Raw genomic sequence first — 21,971 nt, 5'->3', positions numbered from 1 at the left:
TGGCTAGAAAGATGAGATTTCAATTGGAGATTTAGTTGACAGCATGCTCACTGCTACACAGCCTCATGACTGGAGAGTTCCTTCAAAGCAAAGTTGCAAAAGAAACAAAAAATTGAGAATCCCACACACATACAGCTTGGTTCTCGTATTTTTTTACTTTTATCTATAAATCACTTGTAAGGGTCCTCAGGTAGTTGATTTTTTGCTTCTTATCCAGTTGCTTAGTAGAAGACACAGGCTAAAGAAGGTATACTTGACTGAAAGAAACATAATCCCATGTACGTTTCCCAGCATGAGAAAAAGATTTATGTCAAAATGAAAAACTATTCATGTTACATGTAAAATAGAGCACATGACATATTGATTTCATATAAGACTTTGGATTTATGCAGTAAACAAGATACACAAGCTTTATGTAAATTTAATGAAAAACATAGTATTTAAATTGAAATGTGCTATGTGAGGAAAAAACATTTTTTGTGTGTGAATTGCTAGGAACCAGATAAACTGGATATCATGTGAATCTATAGAGAAAGTTTCTCCTTGACCTTTCTGAGTAAATTTTACTGCTATGATGTGTACCCCATAGTTATTTAAAGAAATTATCTTTACTAAAAAATACAGGTGAAAAACAAAAGGACATGCTTAAATGGAGTTTTCATGATTTGACATAAACTGATTCTGGCTCTTAAATATTTTATTAATTTGTTTTTTAAATGATGCAAAAAAATACATACAGTGAAATTACAGAGATCAGAGTTTAGGATTTAAACTTTCAAAGGAAAGATGTACAACAAGCATAAATGCTGTATCTATAACAGAGTGGTTTGACCTCTGTAAACCTTGTTTTCTTTTTTTAAATTTTATTTTATATTTAAACTTTACAATATTGTATTAGTTTTGCCAATATAGAAATGAATCCGCCACAGGTATACCTGTGTTCCCCATCCTGAACCCTCCTCCCTCCTCCCTCCCCATACCCTCCCTCTGGGTCGTCCCAGTGCACCAGCCCCAAGCATCCAGTATCATGCATCGAACCTGGACTGGTGACTCATTTCATCATCTCTAAAAATGGAATAATAACTTTACTCTTTGTTAAATTTATTTGGCAGGTTATATAAGCAAGCATTTACAAAGTACTTCACCATGCTTCTAGTGCTTGATGCTCAGTAAATGACTGTTGATGTCATTATTATATTCTAGTATTGTATCAGATACTAGGGAAATGAACCATAATGAAAACACATACCAAGTCTGAAGAAACAAGTAGAAAAACATACTAGTGAAAAGCTATGTAACCACATTGTAATCAAGTTATTGAATTACAACACAATAATTGTAGAAGCTTTAATATAATAAATGCAACTGAATGTGGAGATGGAAGCAAAAGGCCATTTTCTTATGTATGTTATCTCACACTATCTACATGAGGTTTTCCATCAATATGAAAAAAGATTACATAAAATGTTTAAAAAATGAGATCTCATCAATGTTGGGGTAAGAAAAATCTCTAAGGTATATCATTATGAAGACGCAGAGATACAAATGATTGTATGCTGATTATGCTGCCATTTGAGTAAAATGAAATACACTCATGCACATATATATGATTATTATTGTAATGATACATAGAGAAAAACAACAAACAGTATTTGTCCTGGAGGAGAGATGGAGTACAGTAACAAAACAGAGATTTGCTTTTCAACTTAAAGTTTTCAAAATATTTTCCATTACTTTATATTGTGTCTTATGTTATTAGAATTTTAATAACACAGTTAGGGAAAATATAATGTTGGAAAGTATTTTGATGTATTAATAAAATGTATATAGAGTAGTAATTCAATAAAGGCTAATATTTTAAGCACCTAATTAATAGTATCATTTAATTAAAGAGTTCCTTCTAAGATCCATTAGCTAATTACATTTTTTATTTATTATTATCATCCTTCCAAAATTCTTGGTGAATTTCCAGAACTTCCTTAAGGTGTCAGAAATATTCATTGATCTGCATACAGACTAAACTATTATCAAATGTCTTACAATTTTCCAATATTTCTACCATTCCTTTCATTTTTCCTGTAGTTTGCTAAGCTCAGAATGACATTCTCTGCTTCCTTTATGACTATTCTATACATGAATGAAGTAGGGATTTCTGAGACTCCAAAATCCAAGGGCTTTACTTCAATAAACTTTGCTCAGGTAACCATGCGTTTCTCCAACTAGGTCACCTGGACTCTGGATTGAGGCCACTGCTTCATCTTTGCTGCTCTAAGACATATATTGAGTCTCTTGGACTTTTCCAATATTTTAGTTTGACTTCTTCCGCATGGCATGAACCTATTTTATGTATGTGTATTTTGTCACAAATATGTGTATATTTTTAAAATATGTATATATAAATTATAAATACACATATGTGTATACATATACATATATATGTAATTTCAACCTAAAGCACATTGGGCCTCTTATAGCACTCATGATTTTAAAGTAAGTTGTTAAACTATAGGAGTTTGTAGCAGACACAGCAAGCTGCCTATTAAATACTCATTTTCTCTTTGTGCTTACTAAGACAGCCCCAGTTCTAATTGGGGTGACATTATGCTTTGCTAAAAATATGCTTTTTACCAGCCCATCTGGGTGCTAGGTAACAGCGATGTTGCACATTTCTGTACAGGGCCACCCCCTCAGTCGTTCAGGGTTTCAAGCGAATGTTTTGTGGGCCTCTCTTTCTATAAACAGTTTGATTAAAAATATGTTACAGACTTCTGGTGAGCTCCATTAGACATATTTATCCTGATGAATGCAACTGAAAATCCTGATTATTGTATATAAAACAAACATAGAAAGATGCTGAATGGTGAAGAAAAGTAGATAGCCTGTCTAGGAATATGGTAACATAGGGATGATATAAGGTAGTAAATTCTTTTGGTTTTCTCTGTCTTGTATATATCAGACTGTGAAGCCAACCACCCGGAAATGTCAATGGACACAGATTTAAGAAAAATAAATAAAAAATAAACAAGAAAAGCCTGATTTCTCTGTTAAAGGGGCAAGAAAGGATAGACATGCAAGGCAAAACGTCTTGGAAATAACCACTCTACTCCAGTAAAACAGCACATAAAAAAAAAAAGGAAGTACCCCACTCTCAATTCCATCAGCAAAAACTGAGTGGAAAACCAAAATTTCACAAGGTGTCCCAAACTCCTGGTCAGGGTAACGTCAGAGAAGGCATGGTCAGGAGCCAGCACCTTCCTCACCAAAGATCTTGGAGTGTCTTAACAAGTTCACCACTCTGTTCAGATTAACTTGACAGCAGAAAGGAAATCTATAGGTCTCTCCCACCTATGAGTAACAAAAAGCCTCTTTCCTGACTGCTTGGAGGGATGGCAGAGGGGCTCTGATGGAGAGTTAAATTTCTACTAAGGCTTACTGAGAACAGTGCTACCTTCTCCACGGTATCAGTGGAGGTCATGTGCAGAACAGTAAAAGTACATCTCTGTCCTTCCTAGCCAGGTTGATATAAGTGGCTGCCTAGATAGGAAGGAATTTGGTCTACATATAAACACCTCTAAGGAATGTGTTTTTTTTAATTTTTTTTAATTTTATTTTTAAACTTTACATAATTGTATTAGTTTTGCCAAATATCAAAATGAATCCGCCACAGGTATACATGTGTTCCCCATCCCGAACCCTCCTCCCTCCTCCCTCCCCATACCATCCCTCTGGGCCGTCCTAGTGCACCAGCCCCAAGCATCCAGCATCGTGCATCGAACCTGGACTGGCAACTCGTTTCCTACATGATATTTTACATGTTTCATTGCCATTCTCCCAAATCTTCCCACCCTCTCCCTCTTCCACAGAGTCCATAAGACTGTTCTATACATCAGTGTCTCTTTTGCTGTCTCGTACACCGGGTTATTGTTACCCTCTTTCTAAATTCCATATATATGCGTTAGTATACTGTATTTATGTTTTTCCTTCTGGCTTACTTCACTCTGTATAATAGGCTCCAGTTTCATCCACCTCATTAGAACTGATTCAAATGTATTCTTTTTAATGGCTGAGTAATACTCCATTGTGTATATGTACCACTGCTTTCTTATCCATTCATCTGCTGATGGACATCTAGGTTGCTTCCACGTCTTGGCTATTATAAACAGTGCTGCGATGAACATTGGGGTACACGTGTCTCTTTCCCTTCTGGTTTCCTCAGTGTGTATGCCCAGCAGTGGGGTTGCTGGATCATAAGGCAGTTCTATTTCCAGTTTTTTAAGGAATCTCCACACTGTTCTCCATAGTGGCTGTACTAGTTTGCATTCCCACCAACAGTGTAAGAGGGTTCCCTTTTCTCCACACCCTCTCCAGCATTTATTATTTGTAGACTTTTGGATCGCAGCCATTCTGACTGGTGTGAAATGGTACCTCATAGTGGTTTTGATTTGCATTTCTCTGATAATGAGTGATGTTGAGCATCTTTTCATGTGTTTGTTAGCCATCTGTATGTCTTCTTTGGAGAAATGTCTATTTAGTTCTTTGGCCCATTTTTTGATTGGGTCGTTTATTTTTCTGGAGTTGAGCTGTAGGAGTTGCTTGTATATTTTTGAGATTAGTTGTTTGTTGGTTGCTTCATTTTTTTAATTTTTTTTTCCACTTTGGCTGTAGGGCTTTTATTCAGTCAAAATGAGTGTGACAAAACCCAAGATGGGCCAGGTGGCCCCCATCTCCCCTCCCTTAGATCCACACTTCCCTGGGGACAGGGGATCCCAGGAGGAAGGGGGTGTGGAGACGACACTACAGGGACCAAGGGGCACTGCCTGGGAGGTTTGAGGTGCCCGGGTCTTAGGCCCAGCATTGTGTAATTTACCTTCCGCTCTCTCTCTCTCTTTTTGATTTTATGTTTGTTCTTTTTTATAAAGGAAAACATTAGTTTAGTTCCAAGTCATGTGAGTACAAGCAGAGGTGAAGGGGGGCCTTGGCCCAAGGAGGGAGCTCCTGCAGGAACCACTCTGGGTCCTTGGAGGGGTTTCTTGCTGAGGCTACTGTAGGTCTTGACAATCGGAGAGTCAGTCAGGACAGAAATGCAGGGAAGCCCCTATGTGAATTCCCACATGAAAGGAGAAATCTTGCCTTTGACCTGAGAATGGGGGGGTTGCTCCCTCCAGAACCTGCCAGACACTGGCTACTGTCCTGAGGGAGCTGGTTGGGCAGCCAGTCCTCCATTCAGGATGCCAGGGCCTACATCCTAGGGTGGCAGGGAAGTGGGGGCCTTGGCCCCCGATGTCATCTCCTCCAGAAGGCTGAACCCCTGAAGCAGCAGCATGGAGAGCTGGGTCTCCTCACACAGGGGCAGGGCCTTGGGGGAACAGCTGTTCCAGTTCCTTCATGTCCACACATTTCCTGCCTTGGCCCAGCTGGCCTCTCTCTCCCTGTCCCACCCCATTCAGGGCTAGGACACCAGGGTACCTCTGGCTCCAGGGGCCCTAAGTTGGAGAGAGGTGGTTTTCCACACCCTTACACAAGAGGACCCTGCCCCTTTGGCCAAATAAGAGGAAGAGGACACAAAAGATGACGCAGGTGACCTCGATGTGGATGCTGATAACAATGCCCATGGTGGATGTCTAGTTGGTGGCCCCTCTTTCCGACAGTCACATAGTAGGCTCAAGGATGCCCTTTTAGATGCTCCCCTCAAAGACACAAAGCAGACTGTGGCATTGCCATCCCCATGCTGGCTGTAGGCAAGCAGCTTCACATCGTACACTGCAATGGGGTCAAGCTGGCTTAGGCTATAAGAGAAGATAGTTCCAGGCAGCAAGTTGGGGCCTATGAAGGGGGCCTTGCTTGCTGGGTGGTAAAAATACCTTGAAGCCGCCCTCTTGCTAGGCCAGTGGGTGCCAGGGCTCCCACAGCAGCTACAGGGTGGAGCTGCCCAGGACCCTCACTGACAGTTGAGGGGGGAGTCGCAGTTCACCTAGAGTGCTGGCCAGGGTGGGAGTGAAGGCTGAACTGCACCCGCCTCCCCGCCCCCCCCCCCCCAAGGTGTGTAGACTTTGATGTAGAAACTGTAGGCAGTGGAGGGCACCAGGTGGCTCACCAGGTGCTGGAAGGTGCTCTTGCTGATGACTTCCTGATGCTCCAGCTCTGGGGAGTCAGCAGCCTTCCTGATGTATAGACCCACAATCTCCTTGGTCTTCACCAGGGTCTTGGTCCAGGACACATGGACCTCAGTGGACAACAAGAGACCACCTGCAGCCCCTCAACCCACAGCAGAGTCAGTCTGGCACTGGCTTAAGAGAAGCTGGCACCGTTCTCAGCCACACACTGGTAAACAGCCTCATCTTCCGAGCGATTCCAGAAATGATCAGGGCCCCTGGGCTACAGCACCTGTCCATTCTTCAACCACATCACATGAGGGGGTGGCTCACCCTGGGCTTGGCAGGTGAACATGGCTGTAGTCCCAGCCATCCTGGAGATGGACTGGGGGTGCTGGGCAAACTCTGCTGGGGCTTGCACCACCAGCCGGATCTGGGCCCTTCTCCTCACCCAGGTGCCGGGCCTTTTGGCCGTGTAGACATAAAGATGCCTGAGCGCTGGACAGTCACGTCTGAGATGATGAAGTTCCCCATGCCCGGCACCTGAGTGCCCTCCACCCTGATGGGGTGTTCATGCAGGGGACTCCAAGACACAATGGGTGCAGTAACACACTCAAGCACAGCAGTCTGATGCACAGTTAGGGTGAGGTTCTCAGGCCCTACAAGGACTGTAGGCTCCTTGCAGGCCTTCCTCTGTCCTTGGATCAAAGGCTGGTTATCTGAAGCACCCTCTTGGGCTGCAGCATGTACCTCTCCTCGTCCGTGTCATTGGGGACTTTGTTCTTCTCCCAAGTGATGAGGGGTTTGGGGAGCACATGGATTTGGCACTGGAAGCGGAACACACCGCCCTCCTCACCCTCACTGGCCTAGGGATACACGTGGAAGTCTGCCATGGTTGCAGCCTGGATTCAAGCCTTCCGATTGACCACCAGCCCAAACCAGTTCTTAGCCACCTACGTATAGTACCCCTCATCTGAAGGGCTACCTCCTCCATCCAGCAGGAAGTGGCGGATCATCAAGGACCTATTGGCCAGCACAGGGGAGTGGGGACTGTCCAGCAGCTCCACCTCATTCTTCTTCCAGGTGATTAGCACTGGAGGAGTCCCCTCCACCTTGCAACCCAGCATTAAAACGGGCTGCCCAGGGACTGCAACATCACTACTTGGCTCCACAGCAAATGCTAATTCAACAGAGTGGTCAAGACCTTCGCTCACTGCAGGCAAGAGCAGCATCAGTAGTGGCAGCAGGAGCCAGGACGGCAGCTCCAGAGCGTGGTGCGCTGAGCAACAGTGGGGCTCATGTTCTGCTAGGCTCGGCAACGCCCAGCTCTGGGGCCTCTAGCAGGCTCACAGTGTTCCATGGGGCCAGTGCCAGGGCTGAGCCCGAGGGCCTGGGGGCTGGGGCCACATGCTTGCCTAGGAGTGCTGAGGGTGCAGGGGGAGCACTGCCCCTTGAGCCGTCTTGTACCCTGGTGATCAGGAATGTATTCTGAAGAAAGAAACCTCAAGTATTAATAATTGAGTCCACCAAGACCCCAAGATATAAAATCAAAACCCTAAAATTAATTGCATTTCTATATACTAGCAGTAAACTTGCAGAATCCAAAAATAAAATGCAATATCATTTACAACTCAAAAGAAAAAGAAAGAAAGAAAGAAAGAAAGAAACCCAGAGGTTTAAATCTAACAAAACACATGCAGGTAAACTAAAAACTATAAAATGCGAATGAAGGAAAGAAAAAACTATCTAAAAGATGAAATACATTATGCCTCAAAAAGAACCTAAATAAATGGTGAGACATACCATGGATTGAAGGGATTTAGCAAAGTTAAGATGTCAACTCTTTGAAAATTATTATACAAGTTTATCCTATCAAAATGTGAGCAATTTTTAATAGGACAGTTTATTCTAAAATTTCTATGGAAAGTCAAAGGAATTATAATAGCCAACATTCTGGTAAAGTAGATTAACAGAGTTATTCAAGATTTATTACATAGCTTCAGTAGTCAAGACGGGACTTGGGATAGACAGACAGATCTATTGTGTAGAATGGAGAATTCAGAAACAATTCCATACATTTACAACCAACTGATTTTTGACAAAGGTGAAAAACACTTCAACAAATTGTGCTGGAGCAATGTATATTCATACTAAAAAATTATACCTCAGCTTAAATGTCAAAACTTATGCAAAAAATTAGCATGGAATGAATGACAGATTTAAGTGTAAAACTATAAAAATATAAAACTTAAGAGATAAGATAACATAGAGAAAATATTCTGGACTCAGGGCTTGTTGAAGAGTTCCTAGACATGACATCAAAACCACAATCCATTAATGAAAAAATAGACATCTGATTTTATCAAAATTAAAAACTTAATCCATTTAAGGTTTAGAACTTGGTGAAGAGTTCATTGATATGACACCAAAACCATAATCTATTAATTAAAAAATAGAATCTAACTTTATCAAAATTACAAACCTAATCCAACTGGAAATGGGAAAAGCCATAAATGGATATTTTACTGAAGAGAATTCTTAGATGGTAAATAAGCAAAGAAAAGATGTTTAACATCACTAGCCATTCAGTTCAGTTCAGTTCAGTTCAATCGCTCAGTCGTGTCTGACTCTTTTCGATCCCATTAATCGCAGCTCGCCAGGCCTCCCGGTCCATCACCAACTCCCGGAGTTCACTCAGACTCACATCCATCGAGTCAGTGATGCCATCCAGCCATCTCATCCTCTGTCGTCCCCTTTCTCCTCCTGCCCCCAATCCCTCCCAGCATCAGAGTCTTTTCCAATGAGTCACCTCTTCAAATGAGGTGGCCAAAGAGAATGGCAATTTTATACCACAATGGAATATCATCACACACTTTGTAGAACAGCTAAAGTTAGCAACAGTGACTAAATATCAAATGCTGGCAAGGATACAGAGAAACTGGAGCTCTTATACATTGCTGGTGGGAATGTGAAATAATACTACCATTCTGGAAAATAGTTTGACTATCCCTTAAAAAATAGGTTAAACTTACACTTAACAAATGACCCAGCAATTATTTGGGCTTCCCTTGTGGCTCAGATGGGAAAGAATATGCCTGCAATGTGGGATACCTTGGTTCAATCTCTGGGTTGGGAAGATCCCTGGAGAAGAGAATGGCTACCCACCCATTCCAGTATTCTGGCTTGGGGAATTCCATGGACAGAGGTGCCTGGCAGGCTATAGTCCATGAGGTCGCAAAGAGTTGGACATGACTGAGCAACATTCACTCAGACTCACTGGACAATTATCTCAGCAAAATGAAATCTTATGTCCACATAAAAACCTACACATGGTTTTTCATAGAAGGCCTATTTGGAGTGGTCAAAACTGGAAACAACTCATAAATTAATGGTTAAACATCTGTGATACTCTGGAATTTCACTTAGAAATAAAATTGATTGAATTACCAACTTGAAAGGATCTCAAGGGCATTGTGTTGAGTGAAAAAGGTCAATCTCAAAATGGCCACACATTACTTAAGTATATTTATATAACATTCTCTAAAAAAAATTACAGTGCTGGCAAAGGAATTAGTGATTGCCAAGAGTTATGAAATGTTGGGGGAGAGGTGTGTATATAAGAATAAAAAGGTAACATGAGAGGATCACAGATGTAGAAAACAATCCTATGGTTACCAAACTGGGGAAAGGGAGTTGGGATGAATTGGGAGATTGGGATTGGCATATACATACTGCTATATACAAAATGGATAACTAATAAGGGCCTGCTGTATAGCACAGGGAACTATACTCAATACTCTGTAATGGCCTAAATGTGGAAATAATCTAGAAAAGAGTGGATATACATATTACTGATTCACTTTGCTGTACACCTGAAACTAACATAGCATTATAGATCAACTGTACTCTAATAAAAATTAGTAAAAAAAATAATGAGGAAAAATTTGTGGTGATGGAATGGTTCTGAATCGTGATATAGTGTGGTGGTGATTACATGAACTTATCCCACTTCAGTACTCTTGCCTGGAAAATCCCATGGGCGGAGGAGCCTGGTAGGCTGCAGTCCATGGGGTGGCTAAGAGTCGGACATGACTGAGCGACTTCACTTTCACGCATTGGAGAAGGAAATGGCAACCCACTCCAGTGTCTTGCCTGGAGAATCCCAGGGACGGGGGAGCCTGGTGGGCTACCATCTATCGGATGGCACAGAGTCGGACACGACTGAAGTGACTTAGCAGCAGCAGCAGCATGCATGTAGTAAAAAGACAATGAAACATACAATCCATCAAAGTCAAATCCTTGGATTTGATATTGTACTATAATTATACAAGATGTAACACTTGGGGAAACTTGGATAAAGGGTATGGCACATGTCCCTGTATTATATTTGCAACTTTCTACAAGGCTGTTATTATTTCAAAATAAGAATGCATATTGATATATATTATATACATACATATTATATGGATGTGCATTAAAAACATATAATGTTATAAGTAATGTATATCATATAAAGCATATTATATATAATTGATTTAATGTGCCCATGTAAAGTATACTGATATATCAATTGATATATATGACAGTGTGAAAAGAGAGGTTGTTACATATTTTTTACTATCCAATCAGTATATATGAAGATTCTTCATGAATCCCACCCAATATGAGGTGTGGTAATACATGGTGTCTACTTTCCTTACAAATGGTCTTACTGAAGGACCCTAGTTTACTCTTGAGCTTTTTTCTCTGCTCCTTTTTTATAAAAATAGGAGTTTTCTGGGGAACCTAATACATAGTTTGTGCCTCTCAAATGCTCTGCTTTCGGTATTGACTTTACTTGGTTCCCTTCTTGATGTGTGTTGCTTTTCTTTGAGATTAAATTTTCTCTTTGTTCACTGCCATATTCCCTGGATCTAGAACATATTAAGAAATCACAGTAAAATTTTCTGTGACTGGATGTATAAATATGCACTAAAGAAATTAAACAAATTTTTTTCATAGGTGCCAACAAAGTATAAGATGTTCTATGTTGGGTCTCAGAAGGATATATATGTGTCAAATGAAAACACATGAATGGCTTCACCATCCCTTTTTTCTAACACTTATTTTTAAAAAATTTTTATTGACATACAGTTGATTTACAATGTTGTACATTTTTTTAAATTAAGTAATCCTTTGATTGATTAATGAGACATTGTACCTTTGCTTGATTTCTGTAGTAAATATTTATAGGAAAACTCAAATTATTAATCAAACAGGAATATCTTTTAAGCATTTAAATAAACAAAAAGAACCATGTTGAGATAAATTTCTAAATCCAAAAGTTTTGGAGGAAACAGCAAGGATGAAACAAAAGGAATGTATATGTATTTTCATTTTATTTATTTATTTGCCTGTGCCAGGTCTTATTTGCAGCACATGGAAGCTTTTTTAGTTGCTGAATGTGGAATTTTAGTTCCCTGCCCAAGGACCAAACCTGGGGTCCCTGAATTGGGAGTGTGGATTTTTAGCCACTGGACCACCAAGGAAGTCCCAGGAATATATATTTTTAAAATAAAAGAATGTAGAGAAATGAAGAGGAAGAAGGAAAACAAAAACTGAAATATAAGAGGCAGAATGATAGACAGGCTGTACAATGCTCACCCTCATCTTAGTCATCCATAACTCTTGCATAATGAAAAGCTTTTATGTAACAACATAAGAGATTCATCCCGCAGGACATGATTCAGTACAACAAAAATAAAATAAAGGTAATTAGTTCAATGATTTTTCAAGGAGAAACTGCCTGTTCTGCATTGTGCCATGTTGTGATATGCCTGTAGGAGGGACAATAAAATAGGGAAAGAAAAGATAAATGAAAAATGAACTTAATTAAAAATACATGTCATCTCCAGACAAACAGATTTAAATCATCCAAGTTGTAGAAAAACAATTTTAAGCGTGCAACAATTTATAGAATACTGTTTGTTAATCTGACCTAAGAAATCTAATGAAGATGACCTTTCCAATCAAAGGCCAAGGGAAACTTTGTTTTATAAAATGTTGTATAAAATTATCCATGTGGACTCCCCTGGTGGTTCAGCAGTTCAGACTCCATGCTTCTACTGCTGAGGTCATGAGTTCCACCCTTGTCCTGGAAACAAGATCCTTCATGCCAAGGGACAGGAGGCTTCCCAGTTGGCACAGCGGTAAAGAATCTGCCCACCAAAGCAAGAGACATGGGTTCAATCCTTGGCTTGGGATGATCCGCTGGAGTAGGAAATGGCAACTTGCTCCAGTATTCTTGCCTGGAAAATTCCATGGACAGAGGAGCCTGGAGGGCTATAGTCTGTGGGATTGCAGGGTGTCCGATATGACTGAGTACAATGCTGCATAGCACAGCCAATAAATAGACAAAACAATATAAAATCTGGAAGAATGTCATGTATGGATGTGAGAGTTGGACTATAAAGAAAGCTGAGCTCTGAAGAATTAATGCTTTTGAACTGTGGTGCTGGAGAAGACTCTTGAGAATCACTTGGGCTGCAAGAAGATCAAACCAGTCAATCCTAAAGGAAATCAGTCCTGAATATTCATTGGAAGGACTGATGTTGAAACTGAAATTCTAGTACTTTGGCCACCTGATGCAAAGAACTGACTCATTGGAAAAGACCCCAATGTTAGGAAAGATGGAGGGCGGGAGGAGAAGGGGACAACAGATGGTTAGATGGCATCACTGACTTGATGGACATGAGTTTGAGTAAGCTCTGAGAGTTGGTGATGGACAGGGAGGCCTGGTGTGCTGCAGCCCATGGGGTCACAAAGAGTCAGACACAACTGAGTGATTGAACTTAACTGATAAAAACTGGACTCCAGCATAGTTAATATTTTTTAATTAAATATAAAACTATAAATTTAGATTTTTCTAAATATCAAGGTACCAGAAAGTAAAACAAAATAGTAATTAAAATAAAAATGTAATATTTGAAGGATCAACTAGAAGCAAATAAAAATCATTATTTTGAAGGGATAGATGAGAACAGAGTTAAAGAGACAGAACTAAACACACAATGTATACACTATTGCTTTTTGTAGTTTTGAATTTTGAAACATAAATTACTTACAATGTCAAAAATGAAAATGAAATTGGAAAATAAGAGACCTAGGTAAATAAACCAGATATTATTAACTACAGAAAGAAAAAAAAAAAAAGTGACCCACTGCCAGGAAGCATTTAACAGGAGGCTTCCTGTGTGCTGTTTTGGATCCGTCATGAATCCTCTGTTCCTTATTAATTTTTGAATATTCAGGAATTAATTGGAGCAGCAAGCTACTCCTGGGGGCTTAGGAATGTATGTATTTCCTTTGTTAGTTTTTCCATATGCTTATAAGTAACTATTTACGACCCTCTTCCTTTTTATGAACCATACGGCAAAAGTGATTATTTACAACCCTCTCTCTTTCATATGGATGACCTCATGTTTCCTTGATAACTTGTAAGTTTTGATTTTATCTCTGCTGAGAATAGCTAACTTGTAAGACAGTATAAATATTCAAACAACGTTGAATAAAATACCTTTGCTCCATCAGAGCTTTGGTCCCTGTGTCTTCTCTTTCTCTCTTCCCCTCTCTCTCTTTCTCTCTCTCTCTCTTCCAGGCTAATTCTCTGGAGCGCAGAGGCCCTCTGAGTTCTTTCCTTCCCCAGGCTTCTAAGACCATCTGGAGAAGGTGCTCCACACCTTCACCCCATCTAGAGGTCACTTGAGGCTTTTGTGAACAGAGCAAGCCCCATGTCAGGGACTTTATTGGTTTTCTGCATAAACCAAGGAATATCAGCCTCTTTCTCTCTCGTGTATTTTCTTATCATTGGCTCTGGACCACCAGGTTCCGGTCCATTAAAGGACCTCAACAACCCACCACAGTTTTTGTTATTTTTTTAATTTTGAAATCATTTTAGTTTACAGAGAAACTGCAAAAGAAAAGAAAATGAAAGTGTTAGCCACTCAGTTGTGTTTGACTCTTTTGACCCCATAGACTGACTGTGAACCTGGATCTCGCTCCTTGCAGGAAGATTCTTTACCATCTGAGCCACCCGGGAAACCCAAGAAACTGCAAAAGTAGTACTAATTTTGCCCCACTTACCCTAACATTATCTCATGTAATGTTAGTATATTTACAAAAACTGTGAAGGTAACATTGTCAGAATACTATTAATTTTATTCAAATTTCACTGGTTTTTCTATTTATGCCCTTTTTCTGTAAATCCCAATCCATGATATCCATTGCAGTTGGTCTTTATGACTCCATTTTCAAGGTTAACACATGATGATTTCTTGGTGTTTCCTTGTTTTTCATGACTTCGTCAGTTTGGAAAAGTACTGGCCATCTATTTTTTACAATATCCCCCAGTTTAGGCTTGTCTAAGGCTTTGTCATGATTCAGTTGAGGCTATGGATTTTGAGGAAGAATAAATGTTAAGGGTCCTCTACACCGTGTCAAACAGGGATATATGAATTCAGTATGAGTTAATTCTGGTGATCTTAACATTGACTATTGGCTAAAGTGGTACTTGCTAAGTTTTTCTACTGAAAAAAAAAAAAAAAAACAAAAACAAAAAACAACTCATTTCTCTTGCCAGAAGCTGTTTTTCACAAGTGAGATACAATCCACCTGATATCCAAGGGGAGGGAATTAAATTTCACCTTTCAGAAGGATGGTTATCAAATAATAAGTGGACATACTAATTAACTGTTAAAATCAACATTGTTGTTTTCCAGTACTGTCCACTCTTTGTGACCCCATGGACTGCAGCACACTAGACTTTCCTGTCCTTCAGCATCTCCCAGAGTTTGCTCAAACTCATGTGCAATGAGTCGGTATATTAATTAACAAATAATTTGAGGAGATATTTGGATTCTATTCAAATAGTCTTTTTCTTATCATAAAGTTCCCCACACTTTTTACAGCATTCATCAGTACATTTTTTTCCTGCAGCATTAACTGTAATCACTTTCTGTATCCCTCACTCATTCACCATTCATAATCTGGAATTTTTCTGTAGGTAATGTGTCCCCTCTCCCCATTCATTTATTTATTTATGCTACCATTTATTTACATCAGCATGAACTCCCTGATACTTGCTTTGCTATTTTGATTGTAATTCAATATAATTCTATCATTATTTATATTGCTACTTAGATTGTTCCATTTTCAGCCACTGGAAGCTGTTTCACATGCCTTCTTTATTTTTTTTCTTCCTTACATTCTAGAACTAGGTATGTCTGACTCATGTTTCTTGCTTTATTGCTAGAATTAGCCATTTTGTTGAGTTCTGTTCTTTTTTTTTTAAATTAATCTTTATTGGAGTATAGTTGCTTGTGGCTCACCTGGTAAAGAGTCTGCCTGCAATGCTGGAGACCTAGGTTCAACCCCTGGGTTGGGAAGATCCCCTGGAGAAGGGATAGGCTACTCACTCCAGTACTCCAGTATTCTGGCCTGGAGAATTCCATGGGCAGTCCATGGGGTTGCAAAGAGTCAGACATGACTGAGTGACTTTCACTTTCACTATAGTTGCTTTACAATGTTGTGTTAAGTTTCTACTGTATAGCAAAGTGAATCAACTACGTGTATGCGTATAGGCTCACTTTTTAAGATTTCCTGCCTGTTGAGTAGAGTTCCCTGTGCCATACACTAGGTTCACATTAGTTAGATTGGTTATCTATTTTATATATACTATCAATAATGCATATATGTCAATCCCAATCTCTCAATTCATTTCACCCTCCCCTTCTATCCTTGGTGTCCATACTTTTGTTTTCTGTAAATAAGATCACTTATACCATTTTTCTAGGTTCCAAAAATAAGTGTTAATGCATTTGTTTTTCTCTTTCTGACTTACTTCACTCTATATAGTGAATAGTGTTATCTGTATGGTGAATAGTGTTTAGAAACCAAATCTGTGTCCCAGATTTTGTTCACTCTACTGTGTTATCTTTGCATGAAATGTTCCCTTGGTATCTCTAATTTTCTTGAAGAGATCTCTAGTCTTTCCCATTCTATTGTTTTCCTCTATTTCTATGCATTGATCCCTGAGGAAGGCTTTCTTCTCTATTGCTATTCTTTGGAACTCTGCATTCAAATGGGTATATCTTTCCTTATCTCTCAGACAGCCACTTTGCTTTTTTTGCATTTCTTTTCCTTGGGGATGGTCTTGATTCCTGTTTCCTGTACAATGTCAAGAAACCTCTGTCCATAGTTCATCAGGCACTCTATCTATCAGATCTAGTCCCTTAAATCTATTTTTCACTTCCACTGTATAAATCATAAGGGATTTGATTTAGATCATGCCTGAATGGTCTAGTGGTTTTCTCCACTTTTTTCAATTTCAGTCTGAATTTGGCAATAAGGAGTTCATGATCTGAGCCACAGCCAGCTCCCAGTCTTGTTTTTGCTGACAGTATAGAGCTTCTCCAGCTTTGGCTGCAAAGAATAAAAGCAATCTGATTTCGATGTTGACCATCTGGTGATGTCCATGTAGTCTTCTCTTGTCTTTTTGGAAAAGGGTGTTTGCTATGACCAGTGCATTCTCTTCCCAGATCTCTATTAGCCTTTGCCATGCTTCATTCTGTACTCTAAGGCCAAATTTGCCTGTTACTCCAGGTGTTTCTTAACTTCCTACTTTTGCATTCCAGTCCCCTATAATGAAAGAGCATTTTGGGGAGTGTTAGTTCTAGAAGGTCTTGTAGGTCTTCATAGAACTATTCAACTTCAGCTTCTTCAGCATTATTGGTTGGGGCATAGACTTGGATTACCATGATATTGAATGGTTTGCCTTGGAAACCAACAGAGATCATTCTGTTGTTTTTGAGATTGCATCCAAGTACTGCATTTCAGATTCTTTTGTTGACTATGAGGACCACTCCATTTCTTCTAAGGGATTCCTGCTGACTACAGTGGATATAATGGTCTTCTGAGTTAAATTCACCCATTCCAGTCCATCTTAGTTCGCTAATTCCTAGAATGTTGATGATCACTCTTGCCATTTCCTGTTTGACCACTTCCAATTTGCCTTGATTCATGGACCTAACTTTCCAGCTCCTATGCAATATTGCTTTTTACATCATCGAACCTTGCTTCTATCACCAGTCCCATCCACAACTGGGTGTTGTTTTTGCTTTGGCTCCATCCCTTCATTCTTTCTGGTGTTATTTCTCCATTGATCTCCAGTAACATGTTGGGCACCTACTGACCTGGGGAGTTCAGTTTCAGTGTCCTATCTTTTTGCCTTTTCATAATGTTTATGGGGTTCTCAAGGCAAGAATACTGGGAACATTTCATGCAAAGATGGGCTCGATAAAGGAGAGAAATGGTAGGGACCTAACAGAAGGAAAGATATTAAAAAGAGGTGGCAAGAATACATAGAAGAACTGTACAAAAAAGATCTTTATGACCCAGATAATCACAACAGTGTGCTCACTCACCTAGAGCCATCCTGGAATGGGAAGTCAAGTGTACCTTAGAAAGCATCACTATGAACAAAGCTAGTGGAGGTGATGGAATTCCAGTTGAGCTATTTCAAATCCTGAAAAACGATGCTGTGAAACTGTTGCACTGAACATGCCAACAAACTTGGAAAACTCAGCAGTGGCCACAGGACTGGAAAAGGTCAGTTTTCATTACAATCCCAAAGAAAGGCAATGCCAAAGAATGCTCAAATTACTGCAAAACTGCATTCATCTCACACGCTAGTAAAATGATCCTTAAAATTCTCCAAGCCAGGCTTCAGCAATATGTGAACTATGAACTTCCAGATGTTCAAGCTGGTTTTAGAAAAGGCAGAGGAACCAGAGATCAGATTGCCAACATCTGCTGGATCATCAAAAAAAGCAAGAGAGTTCCAGAAAAGCATCTATCTCTGCCAAAGCCATTGACTACGTGGATCACAATAAACTGCAGAAAAATCTGAAAGAGATGGGAATACCAGACCACCTGATGTGCCTCTTAGGAAACCTGTATGCAGGTGAGGAAGCAACAGTTAGAACTGGACATGGAACAACACACTGGTTCCAAATAGGAAAAGGAGTACATCAAGGCTGTATATTGTCACCCTGTTTATTTAACTTATATGCAGAGTACATCATGAGAATTGCTAAGCTGGAGGAAGCACAAGCTGGAATCAAGATTGCCAGGAGAAATATCAATAACCTCAGATATGCAGATGACACCACCCTTATGGCAGAAAGTGAAGAAGTAAAGAGCCTCTTGATGAAAGTGAAAGAGGAGAGTGAAAAAGTTGGCTTAAAGCTCAACATTCAGAAAATGAAGATCATGGCATCTGATCTCATCACTTCATGGCAAATAGATGGGGAAACAGTGAAAACAGTAGCTGTCTTTATTTTTCTGGGCTCCAAAATCACTGCAGATGGTGATTGCAGCCATGAAATTAGAAGATGCTTACTTCTTGGAAGGAAGGTTATGAGCAACCTAGACAGCATATTAAAAAGCAGAGACATTACTTTGCCAACAAAGGTCCATCTGGTCAAGGCTATGGTTTTTCCAGTGGTCATGTATGGATGTGAGAATTGGACTATAAAGAAAGCTGAGCACAGAAGAATTGATGATTTTGAACTGTGGTGTTGGAGAAGACTTTTGAGAGTCCTGTGGACTGCAAGGAGATCCAACCAGTCCATCCTAAAGAAGATCAGTCCTGGGTGTTCATTGGAAGTGCTGATGTTGAAGCTGAAACTCCAGTCCTTTGGCTACCTGATGCGAAGAGCTGACTCATTGGAAAGACCCTGATGCTGAGAAAGATTGAGGGCAGGAGGAGAAGGGGATGACAGAGGATGAGATGGTTGGATGGCATCACTGACTCAATGGACATGAGTTTGGTGGACTCTGGGAGTTGGTGATGGACAGAGAGGCTTGGCATCCTGTGGTCCATGGGGTCGCAAAGAGTCAGACAAGACTGAGCGACTGCACTGACTGACTATGTTATCTGTATCTAGTCCATCACAACAGAGAAAATACATATAAATTGTATGTATAACAACCCATGTAGATACAATTATATTTATTTCCCTTTATGTATGATAAAATAAACTAGAGTGCATGCTGATTTATAATTCTAATCTAGTATAATGGAACTTATTCTAACCTCTTCATTACTTTCTTAAGTAAAAACTACCATTTTTATTTTCCCTTTCCTCTACAAAATAAAGGTTTTGGCTCATAGATAAAAGAGACAAGATTGATCTGGGCCAATATCCACTCTCAACCATCATCATGAGAGACTCTTTCTCAAAATACTACCACTTTTCCTTGTGATTAAAAGCCTACAAGAGGGTCAAATTCCTCTTTGTTCAAGATCTCTTTGCAAATCATCAATTAGACTTTAGCAATTTATTAACAATTTCTAGCTTAATCTCCTTTTATACTTGCATAGTCTGGCAGTATCTGCCCAAACAAGCAAATCTTAAGGTCCTGTATCTCCCTGAAGGTTCCTGTCTCTCTCCAGACCTCATGACAGTTGCATACCTTTCAACCTTATTTTTCTAATGGATTCCAGAAAAGAAATTGATTTGCATTTTGTCCAGGTTTTCCTTATTATAAAGGTGATAGCAATGCTTTTGCTTGCTCTCTCTACATTTTGAAGGTGAAAACTTCCTCTCAACTAAATTTTTAAAATGGCAAAATGATTTTATATCCTTAGAAGGACATACTCTAAGGACAAACATAACTATAGAGAAATCTTAAACTTCAATTAAGTGGTTTATTTGTAGAAGTAATACTGGTATTGTAATTCTGAAATTATTTTATGAACATTGTAATATGAAATAAGTAGGTAAATATATTAATATTCATAGGAACCAAGATTTCCTCTGTAAGAGAAAATTAAAAAGTGAAGAAAGGGAAAATCTTTCAGTGGCAAATTTGAATTAGAAATGCCAACATGAACTCAAATATTTATAAGTATAAAAATAAATACATGTTTTTTTCTAACTCTACCCAATGAAATGTTAGAATTTTCATCTAACACAGTTATTTGTTCTAAGTACCATTTCCTTCTGAAAGTTACTGAACCATTGCAAAAGTAGGTTATTTTGAGTATGGGACAGGAGAAATATAGTACCAGTTTCAAGCACTTTGGCCAGAAAGCAAGCAGGTCCCCAAACACTAATGAGAGCGCACCTAAAAGGAAAATATGCTATAATAGAAAGCTATCATTTTGTAATGATTAAAGTAATACTTAGGCAAGCATCATCATGCATCCAAAATCATTTGGTGAAAGTATTTAGGCCACAAGACAATATTATCATCTCAAAATATCACCTCATAAACTGCTTACAAATTGTACTTATGAAGGTGTGAATGTGAAGTCGCTCAGTTGTTTCTGAATCTTTGCAACCCCATGGACTGTAGCCTGCCAGGTTTTTCCATCCATGGGATTCTCCAGGCGAGAATACTGGAGTGGGTTGCCATTTCCTGATCCAGGGGATCTTCCCATCCCAGGGATGGAACCTGGGTCTCCTGCAATGCAGGCAGACTCTTTAACATCTGAGCCACCAGGGAAGTCCATGAAGATACAGTATACTTTTAAAATGGAGACATCTGGAGCCTATCAGTTTAAGCAATTGATTAAATTTACCATCACCAATTTTGGGGCAATCTGAAATCATATATCTTCTAGCAAAATGCAAAAAGTATACTGTACATCAAAAAGAAAACTTGGCAGAGTTCTCTTGTCAAAAAATGTTTAATGCAAAATAGATCATGAGTAAATAATATGACAAATACAGAATATGACTGATTACACAGAATAATGGGATTTGATTTGAAACCTTAAAAGAATCATATAATGAGAAGAATGGGGAATGTTCTAAAATTAGAGATTAGAGACAATAATCAAATACAATATATAATCCTTTGTTGAATCCTGAATTTTTAAAAAAGACATTGAAATCCACTTTCAGAGTAAATGAGGAAATATGAATGTGGAATTGACATTTGGTGATAACAGAATTTAACTGAAATGTTAGAAGTGTGATGATATCCCTTTGGTTATGTAGGAATTTATTCTTAAAAGGCACATGCAGAAATATAAAAGGTAGAAGGTTATATCTTCACCTTAAAAGTTAGCACTATACACACACACTCATGCACATGTGTACATACAATTTGTATGTGAATAGAAGGGAAAGAAAACATGGCCTGTTGTATTCAAACTTCTTCAAATAATGTTCTAAGGCTCTCTACTCAAGAATGAAAGCTGATCTTGTTTTCTAAGCCTAGATCCAAAGAACAAGTTATATTGAGATTATCATTTCTCTATGCATTTATTAGGAGTTTAATTTTGACCTTACCAATTGTCAGGTATTATAATAGGACAATCATGTTCAATGCATGGTTGCAAAGATGACAACAGTCAGAAACTCCAGTTTCACAGCTGCATCGCCCAGACCTACTGAATCAGAAGCTCTGGAGGTTGGGCCCAGCAACATATGCTTCATTAAGCTATTCACATACTTCTTTGTAGAATACAATTTTAGAAGCATATAGCTAAGGTAAAGAAGATTATATATATACATATAATCCTCCCTGGTGGCTCAGATGGTAAAGCGTCTGCCTACAATGTGGGAGACCTGGGTTCAATCCCTGGGTCAGGAAGATCTCCTGGAGAAGGAAATGGCAACCCACTCCAGTATTCTTGCCTGGAAAATCCCAAGGATGGTGGAACCTGGTAGGCTACAGTCCATGGGGTCGCAAAGAGTTGGACACAACTGAGCGACTTCACTTTCACTTTTCATATATATATATATATATGATAATGTTTGTTCTTTGTGGTTTACAGTAAAGTGTTGGAAAGAGTAAGGAAAACAAATGCAAAATAAAAATAAAACATTT

At 39.3% G+C, this 21,971-nt stretch overlaps 1 pseudogene; it reads right to left on the bottom strand.

Moving 5' to 3' along the window:
- Window positions 1-5,232: 5,232 nt before the first annotated feature.
- LOC133256138 (immunoglobulin superfamily DCC subclass member 3-like) overlaps window positions 5,233-21,971 on the bottom strand; it is a 79,027-nt pseudogene continuing 62,288 nt past the window's right edge.

This window comes from Bos javanicus, chromosome 2 (assembly GCF_032452875.1).
Source record: "Bos javanicus breed banteng chromosome 2, ARS-OSU_banteng_1.0, whole genome shotgun sequence".
Taxonomy (NCBI): domain Eukaryota; kingdom Metazoa; phylum Chordata; class Mammalia; order Artiodactyla; family Bovidae; genus Bos; species Bos javanicus.
This window is presented reverse-complemented; position numbering and strand designations above follow the sequence as displayed.